This window comes from Lithobates pipiens, unplaced genomic scaffold (assembly GCF_037356315.1).
Source record: "Lithobates pipiens isolate NorthernLeopardFrog02 unplaced genomic scaffold, aLitPip1_a1.2 Scaffold_91, whole genome shotgun sequence".
In the NCBI taxonomy this organism is placed as follows: Eukaryota; Metazoa; Chordata; class Amphibia; order Anura; family Ranidae; genus Lithobates; species Lithobates pipiens.
Genome location: NW_027507914.1, coordinates 440,739 through 460,266, shown reverse-complemented (window position 1 = coordinate 460,266; position 19,528 = coordinate 440,739). Strand labels below are relative to the sequence as shown.

Genomic DNA, 19,528 nt, shown 5'->3' with positions numbered 1-19,528 from the left:
ACTCCTCCTGAGTATTACAGTACCACGTGTGTGGGACTTTTCCACAGTCTGGCCACTTAGAGAGGCCCAACATGCAGGGAGCGCCATCATGTGTTCTAGGAGCATAAATTACACATCTAACTTGTTGACTACCTATTACACTTTTGAAAGCCCTGGAGCACCAGGACAATGACACGTGACACTGATGACAGATGGCACTGATACGTGGCACTGATACATGGCACTGATGACAGATGCCACTAATACCTGGCACTGATGACACGTGACACTGACAGATGGCACTAATATGTGGCATTGATGACAGATGGCACTTATACGTGGCACTGACACGTGGCACTAATACGTGGCACTGATGACTGATGGCATTAATACGTGGCACTGATGACAGATGGCACTGATACCTGGCATTGATGACACATGACACTGATAACAGATGGCACGTGACACTGACAGGTGGCACTGATGACAGATGGCACTGATATGTGGCACTGATGACAGATGGCACTAATATGTGGCACTGATGACACGTGACACTGATATGGCACTGATGACAGATGGCACTATGTGGCACTGATGACAGGTGGCACTGATGACAGGTGGAACTTATACGTGGCACTGGGGACAGGTGGCACTGATGACAGATGGCACTGATGACAGGTGGCAGTGGGGACAGATGGCACTGACAGGTGGCACTGATGACAGATGGTACTGATGACAGGTGGCAGTGGGGGCAGATGACAGTGGGGGCAGTGGGGACAGGTGGCAGTGGGGACAGATGGGCTCTTTATTTTCCTTTATTTATTTATTTATTTTTTTACACTAACCGCTGTGAGATCTCACAGCGGTTCATCTCTCCCTCCTCACACGCTGTCTGTGTGAGGAGGGAGAGTGGCGATGAGAGATGATCTCATATGTTTACATATGAGATCATCTCTCATTAGGCACGCCGATCACGCTGTAAACGGCCGCTGTGATTGGCCGTTTACAGCGATCTGTGACTGGCTGTGTCCGGGGGACACGGCCAGCAGAGAACTTCCCCGATGTGCGCGCACAGCGGCACGCAGAAGGGAAGGTAAACAGGAGGACGTCCAGGGACGGCCTCCCGGCAGTTAGCGTCCGCTCTGTAGCCGTCTTTCAGCTATAGGGCGGGCGCGAAGTGCTTAAAGGGTTAAAAAGTTACCTTTTTGAAAATAAGTTTGGTTGAATCAATGAGGGTATTGATGCTTTACTTTTATATTAGTAGTGCATCTAACTATATGAAACAGCGCTGAAAGAAAAAAACAGTCAAGTGTGGTTCAATAGGGCCAAACAAAGCCGCGGACCAATCCCGGCCAATAGACCTAAAAAAATATATATAGGAGGGAAAAATCTAATCTAATTCCCTATTTATTGTTATTGTTATTATTATTATTTATTATTATTATTATTTTGGTGGGTAGTATACATGTATATATATATATATATATCCCCCCGTCCCAACAATTGATGCCCCCAATAACAATAGATCCCTAAGCAGCCAGCTTTAATAGCCCTTTAGGACACCCCAGCGCCCGTTGTCATTACATACATTTAGTGCAGGAGGTGCCGGAACTTTGTTCCTCCACGTTCCTGCTTAAAAAAAGCCCTATTTATTATTATTATTTTGGTAGGTAGTATAAATGTATATATACACTGTATATGTCATTGTTATTTTACATCTGCAGAAGCCAGTTTCCTGGCTGTCATCTTTATCCTCTTCCTTCACTACTATGTGTCCCATGCCCTGAACAAGTAAAGAGATAAAGATTTCTGACTTTCTACAGATAAGCAGACTTGTTCCGGCTTAGTGATTGGTGGACAGATTGGACAACTTGGAGGGGGGAGGGGGGGGTGCACATATACTGATAACACCTATCACCCCGAATGTCCAATAAGCACTAAGCCCTGATGCCATGTGACTTATTCATGACATACAGTATGGCCGCCCTAACACGCAATGATAAGATTTTGAGAAGGCAGTTCATTACAATCACTAATAAAGCTAAAAATGCGCTAAAACATCTACAAATCCATTCCATACATTATATCGGGTGTCCTTCTTCTTCTTCTGGGGTGCGCTGGTCCTCATTGCCTGGTGGGGATAATAAGTTCTCCCCAAATATATTTTGTATGATCTCGCCAATAGACTGTCTCAGCTTCTGCTTCATATCTCTCCCCATGAAGACGTAGAGTATTGGGTTGATGCAACTATTGAAGGTGGCCAGAGACAGTGAGAGAACGGCCAGGATGTACACTACCTCATTGTGAGTGTATAGCAGGATTACTCCGATGATGTGGTAGGGGGTCCAGGTGATGAAAAACACGACAATAACACTTATTGACATCTTGATGGTTTTTCTACCTACTTCAGAAAATCTGATATTTTTTACTGCAAAAGCCAGATGAATGTAACAGATACAAATGATAATAAGAGGGATCAGAAATCCAAACGTTGCACGTGTGAGATAGAAGGGCTTTATTATGTGAGGTTCTGAATAGCAGACGGTGATGTTAAGAAAGGTGACATATGTATTGTTGATGGCGACAGGCAGACACATCATGAAGGACAACATCCAAATAGCCAAGCATATCATCCACGCCATTTTGATTCTTCGGTGATTTCGGGCCCACACGGGATGGACAACCAGAATCCATCGGTCAATGCTGATGGCCACCAGGGTGAAGACACTGGTGTGCATGTTAAGGATGAGGATGAAAAATAACATCTTGCAGATGACAGGTCCATACAGCCATGAGGAGTAGAAGGACTGCACTACAAATAATGGAAGACACAAGCAGCACATGACATCGGCCAGAGCAAGGGTCCCAAACCAAACAGTGGTCACAGTCCGCTCCATCTTCACTCCAGTAACCCAAAGCACCAGAGCATTGCCGGGGAGACCCACAAGAGTAGTGAGAGATAAAACCAAGATGGGGAACGTGAGCACAGGGCTGTAAACCGCGGTTTGTTCCATTTCACTGCTGACATTGAACATCTTGTTTACCTGTAAAGACATCAAGAGTTACTTCATCTGTCTGATAATTAATCAATTCAGGGCTTTTTGTCTGCCATTCCGGCACCTATGGAAACCCTCTTCACCCGGACAGTGCGGGTTTTGAATGGGGTTTCCAGTGCAGGCGTCTCCCTCCCCTGCCTGAGCTGTTCAGCGCTCTGCCCGAGTCCCCGGCACTGTGTGAGTTTTGCGGTGCGGTGTTGTGTAAAGCACACAGTGTGTTGTGAGGCGGGGATGGGGGTGGCGAAGCGCACCAGTGTCTGCTCAGTGTAGAGTCTGCAGACACACAGCCCCGGCCTCTTCCCCTCTGCGAGCCGACTATGCATACCTCCCAACATTTTGAGATGGGAATGAGGGACACCTACTACCAAACGTATGTAGGCATAGGACACACCCCCACTGCTACACCCCTTTAAAGGAGAATTAACCCCAAAACACAAAATACAAAAACATAGTTGGGGCAGGGGCACACCCTAAAATGTGTTTATATTCAAGATGGTGCTACAAGACCAACAAACGGTACAAAACAGATTATAGCGCACACATTCAAGAATGACATTTATCCTGCAAGGCTAGTTAACCACTTTCAGACCCGGACCATTTTGCTGGCTTAAGGCCAGGGCACTTTTTGTGGTTCGGCACTGCGTCGTTTTTTTTTTTTTTTTTTTTTTTAATTCTTTATTTAGTTTTCTTTTTTTTTTGTTTCCCTTTACACATAGAATAAGACATAGGGTACAGTGAAAATACATTCAATCTATATCTCATTCTTTTCTTAAAATCTTATACATACAAAAATAAACAATTCCTTACCCACTCCCACCCCCCCCCCCCCCCCCCCCTGTCTTGCAGAGGGTTTGGAGAAATTAATATCCTGCCTCGTCAACCCTATATTTATCTTACCCAGACTTATTTTACCATTTCTACCACATACCTCCAGGATTTTTTAAACTTTATCCATGCTACCCATTTATCCTTACGCCCCTCCCCAACTACCCAATCTTCCTCCTCTCCCTCTGTACATTCTATGTTCTGTATTTCATTTACCTTAAGTATCCAGTCCCGTATTTTGGGACTGTCCGTCTCCCCCCATTCTTTAGGGATTAAACTTTTTGCGGAACTGAGCAGTATGGGAATTAAAGAAGACGTATACTGTCTCACAGAGCTTTCGGTCCCGTGAAACAGTACCGTCCAGGGGTCTTCTACTAGTTCTTTATTTGTCACAACTTTTATTAGCTCTAACACCTCCTTCCAATACTTTTTAATTTTCGGGCAGTCCCACCAGATGTGAGCCATGGTCCCTATTGTCTTACACCCTCGCCAACACTCTGAGGATTGCGCGGTTACAAATTTACCTAGTTTGTCTGGGGTCGCATACCACCTTGCGAGGCACTTATAGTTTAATTCGATCAGCTTGTGGTTAACCGTCGCACTATGTGTTAGTTTCATTATTTTCTCCAATGTCTGAGTGCCACATCGAGTCCCCAGTTCTCTTTCCCATTTTTTAATGTAAGGCGGGCCCTCCCGTTCTACCCCCGCAGATAAGATTTTGTATATTTGACCTATGTTATTTTTTGATTTCTCTCTACGGCAAAGCCGCTCGAGAGGTCTATAGTCTTCCTCGCTTCTAATTGGATGGGGCAATTTTAATATAAAGTGTCTTAATTGAAGATACCTCCAAGTGTCTATACTCATAAGTTCCGTGTTCATTCTTAGTGCTGGAAACGTGTTTATTTTACCTCTATAAATAATATCTTTTACTTGTGCATTGTTGTTTATTATCCAGTTTCCCCCCACCTCCTGTTTCCCCGGCATAAAAAAATCATTGTTTTTTAAAAAAATCAAAGGTGAATTATAACTCCATTTATTTTGTGCATGTGTCCTGTCCCATAATCTAAGAGCAATCCGTGTTATTACGTGTGTATTTGGCCCTATTGACCTATATTGAGGGGGGTTCCAAATAATTCGTCCTAACTGTGCTTGACTCATTGCCTTTTCTACTTTTACCCACCTTTTATTGTTTACCTCTTTTCCCCATTCTACCACTCGAGTAAGTACTACCGCGTTGTAGTATTTTTTGAAATCCGGGACGGCCAGGCCCCCCTTTTTTTTTTCTCTACTCAATACCGCGAAGGCTATCCTTGGTTTTTTATGTTGCCAAATATACCTTGAAATCAGTCCCTTTAAGGTCCTGAAGAAAGCTGGGGGGAGCGATATAGGCAGCATTTGAAATTTATATAGAATCTTTGGGGTCAAGACCATTTTGACCGCATTGATCCGCCCTAACCAGGAGAGGTGGCTAATTGTGATTTTTTTTAATTCTCTCTTCATTTCCTCTAATAGGGGTATATAGTTATTAACATATATTTTCTTAATAGTATTGGAGAGGTAGACTCCTAGATATTTAATCTCCTTTCGCCATGGAAATCTAAATTCCTCCTGGAGTCTAATCTTTTCCTGTCCTTCAATATTGATACTTAGGACTTCGGACTTGTTGAGGTTTATTTTTAAATTCGAAACTTCCCCATATTTTTCCAGTAGCCTCAACAGGTTCGGAATCGTGATCCTTGGGTTGGAGACATAGAACAGCACATCGTCCGCATAAGCTGCGAGTTTGTGCTCTTCCTCCCCAACCGTGACCCCTTTTATGTCTGGGTTCTCTCGGATAGAGGCCAGTAATGGTTCCATAGACAGGACAAATAAAAGAGGGGACAACGGACACCCCTGTCTGGTGCCATTCTCCATTTGAAAAAGGGAGGAAGACAGCCCATTCACTTTCACTGAAGCCTGAGGGTGATTATATAGCGCCTTGATCCATTGGATCAGCCTTGGGCCCAGGCCCAACACTCTTAGAGTTTCAAACATGAATCCCCAGTCTACCCTGTCGAATGCTTTTTCAGCATCTATCGACAGGAGTAGTCCTGGGGACCCATTCGTTTTTAAGGCCTGTAGCAGGAGCAGCGAGCGTATTCCGTTGTCCCGACCTTCCCTCTCAGGGATAAATCCGACCTGGTCCGGGTGCACCAGGTCGGGCATCTTATCCTTCAGCCTCGATGCTAAAACTTTGGCGAATAATTTGGTGTCAGCGTTTAGTAAGGCTATTGGCCTATAACTAGAACACAATGTACTGTCCTTACCCTCCTTTAACAGTACCGTGATTGAAGCCCGCAGGGCCTCACCTCCCAACGCAAAATCTTTACCTATACCATTCATGTAATTACAAAGCTTAGGGACCAGCGTCTCTTTGTATTTTTTCAGATAAGAAATCGTGAAACCATCTGGTCCCGGGCTTTTCCCAGTGGCAGTATCTTTCAACGCCTTGTAAATCTCTTCTTCTGTAATGGGTCTGTCTAGGTTACTTCTATCATTCTCGTCTAAAGTCGGTAATTTCACTTTGTTCAAAAATTCCTTGGTTTTATCTTTTTTCCCTACATCTTTTGCCCCTTTCTGGCTTATATTGTACAGAGCATCGTAGTATTGCTTAAACACTTCCGATATCTCCCTGGATGTGTGGGTCATCTTACCGTCCTTATCTTGAATTTTATCTATAAAATTATTCCCACTCTTCCTATTCAACTGCCTAGCTAGATATCTACTTATTTTATTTCCCTGATAGTACCTCTCTCTGATTCTCCTATCCAATGTCCTTTTTGAGTCCTGTTCCATCATATCTTTAAGTTCCTCTCGTTTAGTCACCAGGGGATGGAAATATTTCTGCTGTTGCCCCCCTGTTTTTTTATGGGCCTGTTCTAGATTGTAGACCTCTTCTTTTAGACTTTCGATTTTTTCTAGTCTTTCTTTTTTTTTTCTTGTGCCCATGGAGATGAGGATACCCCTAATATATACTTTGTGTGCCTCCCATAGAGAGGCACCCGATATTTCTTCTGTATCATTAACAGAGAAATAAAATTCAATTTCCCTTAGTACTGCCTCCGCAATTTTCTCGTCCTGCAAAAGGCTCTCGTTCAAGCGCCACGTGAACGGAAGCCTCTGCATATCGAGTATCCTCATCCTCACTGACACCGGAGCATGATCTGACAGTGTAACTATTCCAATTTTGGATTCTATTACAAGATCCATCAATCTGTGGTCGACTAGTATGTGGTCCAACCGGGAGTACGTCCCGTGTACGTGGGAAAAAAAGGTGTAATCTTTTTTTTTTTCGTGTTGCAACCTCCATACATCCATCATTTGGTGTTGTTTCAGGCAGAGTTTAATCATCTTCCGAGCCTTCATGTTTAACCCCCTAGCACAGGACGTACTATCCCAAGATGGATCCATACAAAAGTTGAAGTCTCCTGCAAGGACCACATCCCCCATCTTAAATTCCTCTAACTTCCCCAGCACTATCTTCAGATATCTTATAGGGTTTTTGTTGGGGCAATATACATTTGCTAGGGTAAGAATCTTGTCCCCTAATTTTCCCTTTACAAACATATAACGGCCATCGGGGTCTGTCTTCCTGTCAATCACTGCAAACTTTATGCCTTTCTCGAACCCGATTGCCACTCCCTTAGCCCTTTTTATCGGTGAGTCCCCATATAACCAATTTGGATAGTTAGCCGAGTATAGTTTAATGTTTGTATCTTGCGACAGGTGAGTCTCCTGTAAAAATACCACCTCTGCTCTGTACAGCTGTAGTTCCTTTAACAATTTGTGCCTCTTACCCGCAGAATTCAGACCCTTTACGTTATACGACAAAAAATTTACATCCGCCATTTAAAGTTTTCCAGATAAGATGAGAAAAGAGAGAGTCATGATCTATAACACCTTGGTTGACCCTTGCAAGACACCTCCCCCCCCCCCCCTAGCCTCCCCCCATCCCTACCTTCCCTCATCCCTCCCTCCCAACCTCCTCCCCTCCCATCCCCTGGCCAATTTCTGGCTTCTTTTCTGCAGCTGTGGATCTCCTCCATTCTGCAGACTTCTCCCGCTAGGGTGTGACTCCGACTAAGGCCCCCCGTGTCTGGGTCCCCCCTGCCTCCTTCCCCTAAGGGGGCAGGGGGTCCCCCCGCAGGTGGGTTATGATATCCCGGGGTCCCACATGATCCTTCCACCACCCTCACCTCCCACCCCTCTCACCCCCCTCCCCCTTCCACCCCACAAAAGAATAACCATCCAAAAGTCATACTCCCCCGTCAAAGACCCCCATGTAAGTCCTCTAGGGAACTTTGATATTCGTTGGGACAGGGATCCCTAGGTTATTACAGAAAACCTCCAACTCATCAAGAAATTTTAATCTAAATGTTCGTCCATCTCTTTGAACCAATAGGGCCGTAGGAAATCCCCAGCTGTATCTAATATTTGCCGCTCTCAATAGTTCTAATAACGGTTTTAGAAGTCTCCTCCGGGCCAGTGTACCCGCCGACAGGTCAGAGAAAATCTGTATAGGGACCCCTTCGTATATTAACGGGGGCAACCCCTTGAGCCTGCTCCATATCTTAACTTTGTCATCATAGTGACTGAATTTGATGATTACGTCTCTCGGGACCTCTTCCCTCAGTCCTGGGGGTTTCCTCACCCTATGAACCCGATCGATCTTTAAGACCTCTCCTATTGCTTTTCCCAAAATGGGGTTAAAATTTTTTCCCATCTTAGCCTCTAGATCCTCCCCTTGTTGTTCAGGCAATGCTCTGACCCTCAGGTTTTGCCGTCTGTTCTGATTTTCTTGTTCATCCAATTTGTATAGGGTATCCCGCTGATCTGTTTGCAATTTCTTTACTTGCGTTTGCAATTCTAATATTTCGTGGGCCTGTTTTCCTGTTAATTCCTCTGCCTCTTCCACTCTCCTCAGCAAATGGCCCATGTCCATCCTGACATTTGAGATTTCAACTTTGATGGAATTTTCAAGTTTAGCGAACATTTCCAACATTTCACTTTTAGTGGGGATTTGGGCGATATCCCCCTGTCCCCGCAAATTACCATCTGTTTCCAGATCCGAGTCTTCCCCTGAATTAACTCCCGGGGCCCCTGCTGTCTTGGATCCTTCTCTCTTTTTCTCCTTTACCCCCTGCTGTTTTTTTTCTATACCGGGGCTTTTTGAACTGGTTTCCTTCAGGTATTTCTGAATCGTGCTTGTATTCAGGTTCTCTTTTGGATCGTTCGCCTTTTGATTCCTTCCCCTCATGTTTACCCCCTTTGTCTTTTGCCTCCCCAGGTTTATAAGGGCAGAGAGACCAACTCACAAAAACAGGTAAGCCACAATTCTTTGTATAGTCTCTCCTTAGTTGTAGCGCCTATCCTGTGCAAAAGGCTCCAACCTCGATTCCGCTTTCACCTGCTCAGTGAATTTAGGCGGGGAGAGCTCTCCTATGTAGCTTTTGCTGCGATTTCACCCGCTCTCAAGATAAAAATTGCGGTGCAATTCCACGGCAAGTGCCACACAATATCCCGCTTAGCCTTCCGGCAATTAGCCACTGTACTATGTGCTCAAAACAGTCACGTCAATTTTTAGGTAAATTACCTCTTGCACATCATTTGTAATTACATTCCGTTTGATCCTGTTTTACATTTTGCTCTTTAATATGTGCTCCTCTGGCCTCAGTTCACTGCACCCCTGCTGATCCTCTCCTCATTCCCCAGAGTCTCACCAGCCCAAGTACCGCAGGCATTCAGCAGATTTAAAACTATCAGGAGCAGGATCAGGTAAAGTTCAGCAAGTATTCAGCAACTAAAAATCATACTGGGTAGAAATCCGAAAAGTAAATACCTGGGGAGACAGGGGGATCTTGTCCAAAAGGAGACACGCCGCATGTGTCCACTCGGGGCTCCGCTGTCTTCCGCCGCTTCAGGGTAAACTTGAGGCTTAGGTTTAATTTACTTTACCATCTGGTCCTGGGGCATGGCAAATCTCTTTTCCTCTTCATGTGTGTGCAGCGCACGCTTTACGGGGAAGAGGAGGGGGAAATCGGCGGTTTCCTGTCGGTCCGTGGCTGAGATCCTCTGCTCATGCCCGCCGTGTGCTTCGGGATGCGGTAGGGATGAGGTGGAACGGCCCGGGCGGCTTCATGCATGGAGCTCGGCGACCTTTCCCCTCGCGCCGCTCCAGCTGATCGTTAGGACCGCCCCCATCTGCTCACGCTGGCGCCGTCATCGGGTCCCTCCCCTCACTCACGGACAGCACTCCATCCGCGGCACTGCGTCGTTTTAACTGACAATTGTGTGGTCGTGCGACGTGGCTCCCAAACAAACTTGACATTCTTTTTTTTCCCACAAATAGAGCTTTCTTTTGGTGGTATTTGATCACCCCTGCGGCTTTTATTTTTTGCGCTATAAACAAAAAAAGAACGTAAATTTTGAAAAAAATGCATTTTTTTTTACATTTTGCTATAATAAATATCCCCCAAAAATTGGCCACTGAAGACGTCAATGACGAAACGCGTTCGACGGAGCTACGCTGATTACGTCACTTCCGGGTTGCCGTCGGTGGTTGGAACGCAGGTGGAGCGCAAACCGCGTATCCACCGTACGGCTTCCGAGGAGATCTTTTGAACATTACGCGCTAAGGACTCTATCCCAGGGGGGAATACAGCAACGGTTTCACCACTCCTACAGGGTAAATTCCGGCTTAAGCACCCTATTAAGGGGTGCTCTTTTTTCCATTCCCCTAGGAGGAGTTTTTCATGGTTTCCCTGAGGTAGAGTTTACAACAGCGATTGTTCTGGTACTAAGTTTATATATATATTTTTTATGGCATTCTCTGGAGTTAATCTGGAACACTTGGGGTGATCACCACATCAATCCCCCCGGTGGACTGTGTTTCCACAGTGTATCTCACTATACGAGAGCTGTGGTTACATTCAGTATTTTTATTTTATTTTTTGGTTTGTTTTATTACGGTTGTTTTTATACATTTTTACTTTTTTGTGCAAATAAATCATATCTTATATGGATTACACTATGGAGGCTCCCATTTTTTTCTTATGAGGATATATGGAATCTATGCTGGGATACGTTTAGTCACCAATTACGAAGTAAAGAACCGGATATTCGGAGATTGATCTTAAAGGCAAACAACCCCTGCAGGGGTACTTATTTCTGGTGAGTGGGGTTCCTGGTGGGGGAGCACAGAAGTCACGGTGAAGATTGCACAGGAAGCACTAAAGTCACCTTTTTCAAAAAAAATTCTGGATCTGCACTAATGAACATTTATTTGGGACTTATTTAATATATATATATTTTTTTTTTCTTGCCATTTATCATATATTTTAAAAAAATTTCTTTTTGTACTTCATTATTTTTTACTTATATTTTTTATTTTTATTTTTCATTTTTTTCTACTTGTTTTTTGTATTTTTCACTTATTTTTAAGTCTTTTTTGTTTTAAAGTTATTTCTTTGGGTTTTCATCACTAGGGGTTGTGCTATATTATTAGGTCTCATATTACCCCCTGTGTGTATAGACATACACATTTTTTATTTGGTATTCTCATGTTTTTTTGATATCTGAGTGTCTGCACACATTTTTTTCACATTTATTTATTGGTTATATATGTTTTTGTCACTAAACACATATATAGTGTACTTATGTGATTTTAGGTTGATAAGTTTTTTCATTGATTGATACATTACATATATATTTTTATCATTAAATACTGGCATAGTGCACTTATGGGATTTTAGGTATTAGGCTTACTATTGAATGACACATTTTATATATATATTTGCATATATGCGACTCGAGTTATAATCGCAGTGGGTCATACATTGATTTTTTACACGTGGGATCTTTTAATTTTTTGATTAAATTTTGGAGTTTTTTGGGATTGAGGCTGCCGCTTTATACTCAGTGGGGAGTTTTTTGGCCTATTTCAGCATTGATATGTTTCTGTGATTTATCACAGTTAGCATTATCAGTTTTTTTATATCAGAATCTCCGTTGGATTGGAGACACATTATATATATATTGTTTGATTAGTAGTCCCTGTTATTAGAATTTTAGTTTTTGAAATTAGTACCTTTGCTGGTCTGGAGACTTATTATATATATTGTTTGATGTAACATTTTTTGGGTGTAGCTGTGGTTTTTGCATTTATTCCTGGGTTCATTAATATAGGGTACAGGGAGGCGATTGGGTTCGTTGGTTAAAAACCCTGGCTTTCACCTACATCTATCCTTTATGAGTCCAGATGGATTAAGAACCTGTTTTTAGGTAGCGCCAATTGACCCCGGTTGCTATATATTTTATTATTTTTATTTTTGTAAGAAACTCTCAGGGGGTTCCTTTTCTTCGGGGGGCAGCAGCCTATATAGAGTTATACAGGTTTACTAGACACGTAGAGGATTTATACTTATCCGGCTAAGGCTTGGGTTTTCCTACTCCTGGTGGTGATTAGCGCGGTTCTTCCATCCTTATTATAAAAAAAATGTTTTTCCCTCAGTTTAGGCCGATATGTATTCTTCTACATATTTTTGGAAAAAAAATCACAATAAGCGATTATTGATTGGTTTTCACAAAAGTTATAACGTTTACAAAATAGGGGATCGTTTTATAGCATTTTTATTAATATTTTTTTTTTTATTTACTAGTAATGGCGGCGATCAGCAATATTTATTGTGACTGTGACATTATGGCGGACACATCGGACACTTTTGACACATTTTTGGGACCTTTGTCATTTATACAGCAATCAGTGCTATACAAATGCAGCGATTCCTGTGTAAATGACACTGGCAGTGAAGGGGTTAACCACTAGGTGGCAGTGTAGGGGTTATGTGTGTCTTTGGGGCATGTTGCTATCTGCGGGGGGGTGTGGCTGTGTTGTACACATCACTGATCTCTGCGCCAATCACAGGGAGCAGAGATCAATGTCACTGTTGCTAGGCAGAACGAGGAGATGCTTGTTTACTTTAGCATCTCCCCGTTCTTCCTCCCCGTGAGACAATCGCGGGTATCCCTGCGGCGATCGAGTCCATGGGACCGACGATCGGACTCACAGATGTCCCGGCCGGCGCGCACATGATGGCACGGCAGCAAATTTAAAGGGATGTACCTGTACGCCCATTTCCCTGTCCGTGCCATTCTGCCGACGTAAATGTGTGTGCGCCGGTCGGGAAGTGGTTACAAACACCTGAACATATAAAATAAAATACAGGGGTTTGGTCACACTATACGGTCATATAGTGCTAAGCCCACTTACTGTGACAAAGTCCCCTGAATTAGTGGGTGCCCCAAAAAAGGTTACTCCAATCCACAAGGGCTTATTTTTACCACCACTATTCCTTTATATTGGCTTTTAAAATTTACAAATGCTGCAAATTTAGAATTTGGATGAAAGGTTTAGCTCTGGGAAACACTTTTTGAAAGATAAAAAGTGCATTTTATATACAACTATATGGATCAGACCAACATGAGGGACAAATGAGGGGGAAAAAGGGACAGAGGGATATTGCTAAAAATCCAGCACAGTCCCTCTAAATCAGGGACAGTTGGGATCTATGGAGTATGTGGCCTGTCCGGAGTGCGGTTTGCACAGACAGAGCCAAGGGACACGACCGCTGGGTGGGTGCAGAGCTGAGGGTCCTTCATTTCCTCGGCATTGCTTTACTTTCCTCAAGTTCACAGTCCACAAGTTTTCCGGTGTGGGACTTGTCATGCTGGTCTTTCCAGGGACATTGAAGATCGCAGTCTTGTACCCTCTGCAGTCCCATCCTGGCATATTTACTATATTGTCCTGTGCTCACTCAGTAACCTTTATCTGATATTTTCTTATCTTCTTATTAGAGATTTCTTATCTTCTTATTATTCTTATCAAAGCAATTCACAGGAACCTTTTTTGGTAATTAAAAGGAGCTTGAAAGTGTTGTAGAATGCACAATGCGGCTTTGTGAACAGTGTGGATGGGGTTGGGTTCAGTAGAGCTGATTCAGGTTTTTGGATGGAGGTATACTGCTTTACTGACACCCTCCTCTGCTCTACTGGCACCATCCACTGCCCTACTGACACCCTCCTCTGCCCTACTGACACCATCCACTGCCCTACTGACACCCTCCTCTGCTCTACTGACACCCTCCTCTGCCCTACTGACACCCTCCTCTGCCCTACTGACACCGTCCACTGCCCTACTGACACCCTCCTCTGCTCTACTGACACCATCCACTGCCCTACTGACACCCTCCTCTGCCCTACTGACACCGTCCACTGCCCTACTGACACCATCCACTGCCCTACTGACACCATCCACTGCTCTACTGACACCATCCACTGCCCTACTGACACCCTCCTCTGCCCTACTGACACTGTCCACTGCCCTACTGACACCATCCACTGCCCTACTGACACCATCCACTGCTCTACTGACACCATCCACTGCCCTACTGACACCCTCCTCTGCCCTACTGACACTGTCCTCTGCCCTACTGACACCATCCACTGCTCTACTGACACCGCCCACTGCTCTACTGACACCGTCCACTGCCCTACTGACACCACCCACTGCCATACTGACACCATCCACTGCTCTACTGACACCATCCACTGCACTACTGACACCATCCACTGTCCAACTGATGCTGATCCACTGCCCTACTGTCATGTCCACTGCTCTACTGGCACCACCCACTGCCCTACTGACACCACCCACTGCCCTACTGACACCATCCACTGCCCTACTGGCACCATCCACTGTCCAACTGATGCCGATCCACTGCCCTACTGTCATGTCCACTGCTCTACTGGCACCTTCCACTGCCCTATTGTCGCATTCACTGCTCTACTGGCACCATTCACTGCCCTATTGTCACATTCACTGCTCTACTGACACCGTCCACTGCTCTACTGACACTGTCCACTGCTCTACTGACACCATCCACTGCTCTACTGACACCATTCTCTGCCCTGCTGTCACGTCCACTGCCCTAATGTTACGTTACACCATATTCTTCTCTACTGACACCCTCCTCTGCCCTACTGACACCGTTCTCTGCCCTACTGACACTGTCCTCTGCCCTACTGACACCGTCCACTGCTCTACTGACACCATCCTCTGCCCTACTGACACAATTTATCGAGAGAGGAGAACTGGGAAGGGGGGAGCTTTGTACAGAGGTAAGAGCTGCAGAGGGCAGAAGGCAGGGCTCAAGTCCTACGGGAACGCATGGGAACGGAGTACTTTTTCCACAACAGGAACTCAGTGTCCCGCTGAATCCCCCCCTTCTCTATCTTCAGTGCCATATGATGAGAGACCCCAGAGGAGGAGCACAGCTATTCTGCTCACAGGACATGCAGGGAGAGAGGTGAGCTGAGGGGGGAACATCAGTTTGGGGTGGTAAGCTGGGCACAATACCTGGCAAAGTTTAATGCCAGGAGGGAAGTTTATGTGGAAATATGTGAAGGGTTGGAATAGCAGCGAGTGTGTGTTGGAGCCCCTGCAGAGTTTGCAGCCCCCCCCAAGGTAACATACATCTCCTAAGCAGGAACACATCACTATCTCCCCAACATTCTGTCCAGATAATGTGCAGTTAATTTATGACCTTTCCGTTTAACCCTGTGTTATCCAAACTCTGTTCAATGAAAAGTGTAAACTCACCACATAAACACTCTATATACAAAATAACATTCCCCAATAAAGATCAGAACATTTATTATTAACAGATTATTCAGAGAATTACCGTATTTATCTTTATTGAGGATTTTTTTTTATGTACTAACAGCTAATCTGCATACACACAATACAAAAATTGGATGAAAAATACCACTTTTGAAGCGTTCCTGCATATGAACGTATCATTTTTATTTTTTTTGGTGGGGGAGGGGATTTTGGGTGGGAGTTCCCACACTTTTTTCCCCAGGACTTGACCCCTGGCAAAAGGCAAGTTATGCAAAGTGAGAGCTGTTTGGGGTGGGGGGGGGGCAGAGGTGAGAGCTGTAGGGGAAGTTGGGGATGTAGAGGTGAAACATGGGCGGAGGGGTGGCAAAGCTGAGAGCTGTGGATTAGGCTGAGCTTTTGATGGGTGTGCAGAAGGGTAGCAGAGATAATTTGGAGGGGGGTGCAGAGGTGAGGTGAAGACTGGGGGTGTATTCTGTAGCTAGAGAGGTGCAGAGGTGAGATGTTGATGGGGGGGCAAAAGGTGAGTTGTGGTTAGGGGTGCAGAGTGGAGCTGTGGACAGGGGAAAGAAGAGGTGAGCTGTAGATGAGGGTTGCAGAGGTGAGGTGTGGACTGGGGGTGTATTCTGTAGCTAGAGAGGTGCAGAGGTGAGATGTTGATGGGGGGAGGGCAAAATGTGAGTTGTGGATAGGGGATAGAAGAGGTGAGTTGTGGACAGGGGAAAGAGGTGAGCTGTGGACAGGGGAAAGAGGTGAGCTGTGGACAGGGGAAAGAGGTGAGCTGTGAATGAGGGTTGCAGAGGTCAGGTATGGATGGGGGCCACAGAGGTAAACAAAGAGATAAGCAGAAGTGAGGATTTGGTGGTTACTTTTGAGGGGATACTTGAGGGGGAAATTTGCTGGGGGGACAGTAAAGGATACAGAGTTAGTCACCAAGAGTACGTAAGGTATGGCGCAGTGTGCGGGGTCCAGTGGTGGGAATTTTGTAACACCTTGTACATTACATACTCAGAACTGCTATACTCTGTGCTGCATGTTACATATTAAAGGCCTCTGGATGGTACTCCTCATTAATGCTGTACTCTGCACAGTGGGTTTTGCATTACATACTCCTGAGCCCTGCACTCTGTATGCTGCATATTACATACACTTTACCACTGCTCTCTGTGTGCTGGGCTCTAAGTTACATATTCCCGACCCCTGCACTCTGTACACAGGGCTTTATGCTCCATATTTCTGAGAACAAGGGACGCTTTGCATTAAATGGAAGGACTATCTTGTTTGCTGATTTATTTATTTTTTGTGCTCTGTGTGATATGTACAGCTCACAACTGCACAATACACACTCCTGAGCCCTGTGTGCTATGAAGTCCTGAGTCCTGTACTTTGTGTGTTACCATAGGTGTGCGCACAGGGTGTGCTGGGTGTGCTTGGGCACACCCTAATGCACAGGCACATCCAACACACCCCAGGACTTTTTTGCCAGCAGAATGTGCAGGATCTCTATTTTGGCGCCTCTGGTAATGAACAATGGCAGTACTGCTACTCTGCTATTAGTGGGACTAATATTTAGTTGGCTGTGTAACTCATGTGAGTGCAGCCACTGATCGTGGATTGAGTAGGCAAGTGGTCGCATTTTCCGCTGCTACTTCTATAGTTCCGGCTACAGCATCCCTGACAGCTGAATATCACTCCGCTGCCTGCTTTCAGGGATGCTGTAGCCGGAACTATAGAAGTAACATCAGGGCTGGAATAACCACACTGATTTTGTCATCAAGTCCTGCCGCCGCCACCGCAGGGCTTCCGCAGCCCACCACTGCCCTTTGCCTGCCACAGAGAAAACCATTGGTTGCCAGGACCGTCCCTGGTAGAGGAGGAGGATGTAACTTTCTCCTCCCTGCTCTGCCCCCCTGGTGCCCCACCTCCTGGCTTCCGCCCTGCAGTGAGTGCCGACAATGGAATAAACTGAAGTGAAGGAGACCCGCTGGGACTTGGGATTCGGGAGTAGGGATGAGCTTCATGTTTCGAACATTGTCTGTTCGCCCGTTTGGTGAATTCCAAGCACTATGGGCCGTTCCCGCCAAATCCGAGTGGCGCGTCATGGACCATAATTCACTCCAAAGCCTTCAAAAGTGTAATAGGTAGTCAAGAAGTTAGATGTGTAATTTATGCTCCTAGAACACCTGATGGCGCTCCCTGCATGTTGCGCCTCTCTATGTGGCCAGGCTGTGGAAAAGTCCCACTCAGGAGGAGTAGCAGAATTTATTTTGGGGCATTATTTGTGGTATACACATGCCACGTGAGAGAAATAACCTATTACAATGATAATTTTGTGGAAAAAATTAAAATAAAATAAAAAATCTTCATTTTGCAAAGAATTGTGGCAAAAAATGACAACATCAAAAAGCTCACCATTCCTCTTACTAAATACCTTGGAATGTCTACTGTCAAAAAAGGGGTCATTGGGGGGTATTTGTACTTTCCTGGCTTGTTTGGGTCACAAGAAATGAGATAGGCCACCAGTACATCAGATGTGATCAATTTTGTGCGATTCGCACCACAGCTTGTAGACTCTCTAACTTTCACAAAGACCAAATAATATCCACTAATTTGGGTTATTTTTACCAAAGATATGTAGCAGTATAAATTGTGGCCAAAATTTATGAAGAAAAATTAATAATTTGCATAATTTTGTCATAGAAACAAAGAAAAATGTGTTTTTTTTCAAAATTTTCGTTATTTTTTCATTTATAGCGCAAAAAATCAAAAACCCAAAGGTGATCAAATACCACCAAAAGAAAGCTGGGGAAAAAAAGGACAAAAAATGTATTTGGGTACAGTGTTGCATGACTGAGTAATTGTCATTCAATTGCACCATTGTGTGAGAGCACCGAAAGCTGAAAATTGGTCTGGGCAGGAGGGGTGTTTAAGTGACCAGTAGGCAAGTGGTTAAAGCTACCCCAATTTGCTGGTGTTCTGCTGATCCTATACCGCAGGAAGCTGCATTAATTACAGTCGGTGTATTGTGTAATCTGCACAGTGTGCACCTAAAGATACCCCAATTGCTGGTGTTTTGCTGATCCTATTCCACAGGCAGGCAACTGCAGTAATTACAGTCAGTGTATTGTGCCATCTGCACAGTGTGCACCCAAAGATACCCCAATTGCTGGTGTTCTGCTGATTTTATACCGCAGGCAGGCAGCTGCAGCAATTACAGTCAGTGTACTGTGTCATCTGCACAGTGTGCACTTAAAGCTACCCCAACTGCTGGTGTTCTGCTGATCCTATCCGCAGGCAGCTTCAGCAATTACAGTCGGTGTATTGTGCCATCTGCACAGTGTATGCCCAAAGCTACCCCAATTGCTGGTGTTCTCATAGTAATAATACTACAGACAGACAGTTGATTCTGCTAGCTGCAGTAGAATCAGTATATACATCCCAGCTTTGTGCAGCTACATCTCCTTGCAGGCCATTAGTATGTCTGGAAGGCCAACAAGGAGAGGCAGACAGTCACAAGCCAATAAAAGAGGGCAAGCAGACTCTGTGTCTTGAGGCAACAATGTTGGTCGTGGACACGGTGCATCCTCATCAGCACGTGGCCATGGGACATTTTATTTTTATTTTCAGCAGCTGGATGTGTTGAGCCACAACATGCCGAAGACTTGGTAGAGTGGATGACGAAGCCCTCCTCATCCTCTCTAACCCAAGCTCAGTTTACTGGCAAAGCAGCTACAAACACGGCCTCTTTCCTTGTCTCAATGGCATCAGTCACTCCTTCCCTAGCCCCACCATGTCCTCCTGAGGAGTCCCCCGAACTGTTTGAGCACAGCATTGGGTACATGCTCCAGGAGGATGCCCAGCGTTTTGAAGGCTCCGATGATGATAGCCAACTAGAGGAAGGCAGTAACGTGAGCCCCCGAGAGAGGGGAGGCCCAAGGACAGCAATCTGGCAGTC

General features: G+C 45.0%; 1 pseudogene; it reads right to left on the bottom strand.

Annotated features, from left to right (window-relative positions):
* Positions 1–1,493: 1,493 nt before the first annotated feature.
* LOC143973668 (C3a anaphylatoxin chemotactic receptor pseudogene) lies at positions 1,494–8,901 on the bottom strand (annotated as a pseudogene).
* Positions 8,902–19,528: the final 10,627 nt, after the last annotated feature.